General features: G+C 53.0%; 1 non-coding gene across 1 annotated transcript in view; it reads left to right on the forward strand.

Annotated features, from left to right (window-relative positions):
- Nucleotides 1-3553: 3553 nt before the first annotated feature.
- LOC126138167 (small subunit ribosomal RNA) overlaps nucleotides 3554-5000 on the forward strand; it is a 1909-nt gene continuing 462 nt past the window's right edge. The window contains exon 1 of the ribosomal RNA XR_007528181.1: nucleotides 3554-5000. This exon is cut by the window's right edge and continues 462 nt beyond it. This is a non-coding gene — a ribosomal RNA (small subunit ribosomal RNA).

Consider the following 5000-nt stretch of genomic DNA (forward strand, 5'->3'; position numbering starts at 1 on the left):
CCGCAATGTAACGCAATCTGTACCGCAATGTAACGCAATTTGTACCGCAATGTAACGCAATTTGTACCGCAATGTAACGCAATTTGTACCGCAATGTAACGCAATTTGTACCGCAATGTAACGCAATTTGTACCGCAATGTAACGCAATTTGTACCGCAATGTAACGCAATTTGTACCGCAATGTAACGCAATTTGTACCGCAATGTAACGCAATTTGTACCGCAATGTAACGCAATTTGTACCGCAATGTAACGCAATTTCTACCTTAACCTAACCCACGTTGTGCCTTAACCTAACCCACGTTGTGCCTTAACCTAACCCACGTTGTGCCTTAACCTAACCCACGTTGTGCCTTAACCTAACCCACGTTGTGCCTTAACCTAACCCACGTTGTGCCTTAACCTAACCCACGTTGTGCCTTAACCTAACCCACGTTGTGCCTTAACCTAACCCACGTTGTGCCTTAACCTAACCCACGTTGTGCCTTAACCTAACCCACGTTGTGCCTTAACCTAACCCACGTTGTGCCTTAACCTAACCCACGTTGTGCCTTAACCTAACCCACGTTGTGCCTTAACCTAACCCAAGTTGTGCCTTAACCTAACCCAAGTTGTGCCTTAACCTAACCCAAGTTGTGCCTTAACCTAACCCAAGTTGTGCCTTAACCTAACCCAAGTTGTGCCTTAACCTAACCCAAGTTGTGCCTTAACCTAACCCAAGTTGTGCCTTAACCTAACCCAAGTTGTGCCTTAACCTAACCCAAGTTGTGCCTTAACCTAACCCACGTTGTGCCTTAACCTAACCCAAGTTGTGCCTTAACCTAACCCACGTTGTGCCTTAACCTAACCCACGTTGTGCCTTAACCTAACCCACGTTGTGCCTTAACCTAACCCACGTTGTGCCTTAACCTAACCCACGTTGTGCCTTAACCTAACCCACGTTGTGCCTTAACCTAACCCACGTTGTGCCTTAACCTAACCCACGTTGTGCCTTAACCTAACCCACGTTGTGCCTTAACCTAACCCACGTTGTGCCTTAACCTAACCCACGTTGTGCCTTAACCTAACCCACGTTGTGCCTTAACCTAACCCACGTTGTGCCTTAACCTAACCCACGTTGTGCCTTAACCTAACCCACGTTGTGCCTTAACCTAACCCACGTTGTGCCTTAACCTAACCCACGTTGTGCCTTAACCTAACCCACGTTGTGCCTTAACCTAACCCAAGTTGTGCCTTAACCTAACCCAAGTTGTGCCTTAACCTAACCCAAGTTGTGCCTTAACCTAACCCAAGTTGTGCCTTAACCTAACCCAAGTTGTGCCTTAACCTAACCCAAGTTGTGCCTTAACCTAACCCAAGTTGTGCCTTAACCTAACCCAAGTTGTGCCTTAACCTAACCCAAGTTGTGCCTTAACCTAACCCACGTTGTGCCTTAACCTAACCCACGTTGTGCCTTAACCTAACCCACGTTGTGCCTTAACCTAACCCACGTTGTGCCTTAACCTAACCCACGTTGTGCCTTAACCTAACCCACGTTGTGCCTTAACCTAACCCACGTTGTGCCTTAACCTAACCCACGTTGTGCCTTAACCTAACCCACGTTGTGCCTTAACCTAACCCACGTTGTGCCTTAACCTAACCCACGTTGTGCCTTAACCTAACCCACGTTGTGCCTTAACCTAACCCACGTTGTGCCTTAACCTAACCCACGTTGTGCCTTAACCTAACCCACGTTGTGCCTTAACCTAACCCAAGTTGTGCCTTAACCTAACCCACGTTGTGCCTTAACCTAACCCAAGTTGTGCCTTAACCTGCTCTGTAATTGGCATATGACACGTTACATTAATCCAGTGTTGTCTAACCACAACCCTCTGAATATAGTTCGCTACTCGCACCGCCCACCCTCTTGTGTATCGTTTCATGTTCAACACTTCGCAAGTGTTGCTTACTTTTTACATGCTCCCGCTGTACACTGTAATGTGGACGACTGCAGGATGTACATCGCCCCCACCCTCCCCCCTGCCTTCGCACGCTGGTCGTTCAGGTGCTTGCGTGTTCAATGCCCTTCGCAGCTGTTCACTGGCATTCGCATGTCGAAGCGCTCAGTCTACGTCGTGGTACGGCCTGTGTCCACTGTCCGCTGATGTCGTAAGCTTAACCCTCACATTGTACTGCACATAGGTCCGTATGTACTGCATGATACGCTGTGGCACATGTGTGACCGTACAACGACTGCGCCCAACAACAGCGAACCATACGGTCCAAATGTTGTGCACTCAGCCACGTGCCGTCTCCCCATAACAGCTACATTGCAGTGTGGTACGCCATAGAGACGTGTGGGATTAACGGACGCCCTGGATGGCGATCAGCATGAGCCGTCTGTTGATGTAGTGGCGCGTGTATTCAAACGTAGTCGTCTCTTCTCACACAGTGTGATAGCATGGTGCACCGCGTTCCACATCTGCGACATGGTACAGATGCTGGTTGACAGTCGGTCTCGTAATGGACATCGCATACGTAGGGGGCCACCTCCCACGTGTTCTCTAGTCGTGCACATTTTGTTGCGTGTATGTGGGCAGACGTAGTGTGTCGTGACACCTAACAGACAGGTATGCAATAATCGTTGCATTTGCAAACTGGGATGGACGTCTACGTTTGCTGGTGACGTTACGCAAATGAACAACTGGTAAACCCATTGTGGTGCGGTTGTTGTTGCTGGAGGTAAATCAGTAAGGGCAAATCTGTGTGTGAAGCGATACGCGGCGGTGGCTGGGTGGGACCGTCCCCGGCCGGTGAGGGGGGGCCGCCCGGCGTGCTGGCCGCGCGGTGCGTGGGCGCACGCGCTACAGCCGGCTGGTGGGGGCGCCCAGTGGCAGGCGCGCCGGCCGACGGACGCGGCAGGCGGCGCAGCTGCGCGCCGGGGCACCCTGCGCGCGGCGCCGGGCGGCCAAAGTGGGTCCTCGCGGGCCCGGTGCGAAGCGCGGTGGACATCTGCAGTGTGCTGGTCCGACTGAGGACTGTGTGCGTTGAGGATGCGCCGCCGCCCGGCACTCGGCGCCGCGACGCCGTCTGCTGCTCGGTCGCCCCAGCGGTTCTCGCTGGTGGTTTGTATCGCAGTTGTGCAGACGTGTTGGCACGTGCGCTGTGCTGGGAGAGTTCGCTTCGGCACCCACGTGGGGCCTTTGCCCTTCTGTGGCGCTGGCGTTGGAGCTGCCGGTCACCGTAGGTGGCGCGTGTTGTCTCCCGCCGGCAATGCCACGACAGCACGCTCCCGGGCCTCTGTCGGCAGCGGCAAGCTCAGTTGGGAGCACGGGTGGTCGCACCTAAAGCGTCTACTCGCCTAACTCCGGGCGATTGCGCCTCTCTCGAACCCGACCAAGTACTTAGGACGGCGCTGCGCGCCGCCGGGACCTGAGAGGGTTTCGCGGTGTATTGTGCAGGGGAGCTCAGCCTCCTCCTGTTTGCAGAATAATTGAGCGGACGCTTGCGTGTTCGCGCGGGCCCCTGGGACACACTCCCGGGCGGCCGGCTGCTCAGCTCTAGTTGACGCAGCTCCCTGGTTGATCCTGCCAGTAGTCATATGCTTGTCTCAAAGATTAAGCCATGCATGTCTCAGTACAAGCCGCATTAAGGTGAAACCGCGAATGGCTCATTAAATCAGTTATGGTTCCTTAGATCGTACCCACGTTACTTGGATAACTGTGGTAATTCTAGAGCTAATACATGCAAACAGAGTCCCGACCAGAGATGGAAGGGACGCTTTTATTAGATCAAAACCAATCGGTCGGCTCGTCCGGTCCGTTTGCCTTGGTGACTCTGAATAACTTTGGGCTGATCGCACGGTCCTCGTACCGGCGACGCATCTTTCAAATGTCTGCCTTATCAACTGTCGATGGTAGGTTCTGCGCCTACCATGGTTGTAACGGGTAACGGGGAATCAGGGTTCGATTCCGGAGAGGGAGCCTGAGAAACGGCTACCACATCCAAGGAAGGCAGCAGGCGCGCAAATTACCCACTCCCGGCACGGGGAGGTAGTGACGAAAAATAACGATACGGGACTCATCCGAGGCCCCGTAATCGGAATGAGTACACTTTAAATCCTTTAACGAGTATCTATTGGAGGGCAAGTCTGGTGCCAGCAGCCGCGGTAATTCCAGCTCCAATAGCGTATATTAAAGTTGTTGCGGTTAAAAAGCTCGTAGTTGGATTTGTGTCCCACGCTGTTGGTTCACCGCCCGTCGGTGTTTAACTGGCATGTATCGTGGGACGTCCTGCCGGTGGGGCGAGCCGAAGGCGTGCGACCGCCTCGTGCGTGTTCGTGCGTCCCGAGGCGGACCCCGTTGAAATCCTACCAAGGTGCTCTTTATTGAGTGTCTGGGTGGGCCGGCACGTTTACTTTGAACAAATTAGAGTGCTTAAAGCAGGCAAGCCCGCCTGAATACTGTGTGCATGGAATAATGGAATAGGACCTCGGTTCTATTTTGTTGGTTTTCGGAACCCGAGGTAATGATTAATAGGGACAGGCGGGGGCATTCGTATTGCGACGTTAGAGGTGAAATTCTTGGATCGTCGCAAGACGAACAGAAGCGAAAGCATTTGCCAAGTATGTTTTCATTAATCAAGAACGAAAGTTAGAGGTTCGAAGGCGATCAGATACCGCCCTAGTTCTAACCATAAACGATGCCAGCCAGCGATCCGCCGCAGTTCCTCCGATGACTCGGCGGGCAGCCTCCGGGAAACCAAAGCTTTTGGGTTCCGGGGGAAGTATGGTTGCAAAGCTGAAACTTAAAGGAATTGACGGAAGGGCACCACCAGGAGTGGAGCCTGCGGCTTAATTTGACTCAACACGGGAAACCTCACCAGGCCCGGACACCGGAAGGATTGACAGATTGATAGCTCTTTCTTGATTCGGTGGGTGGTGGTGCATGGCCGTTCTTAGTTGGTGGAGCGATTTGTCTGGTTAATTCCGATAACGAACGAGACTCTAGCCTGCTAACTAG

Source organism: Schistocerca cancellata, unplaced genomic scaffold (assembly GCF_023864275.1).
Source record: "Schistocerca cancellata isolate TAMUIC-IGC-003103 unplaced genomic scaffold, iqSchCanc2.1 HiC_scaffold_654, whole genome shotgun sequence".
In the NCBI taxonomy this organism is placed as follows: Eukaryota; Metazoa; Arthropoda; class Insecta; order Orthoptera; family Acrididae; genus Schistocerca; species Schistocerca cancellata.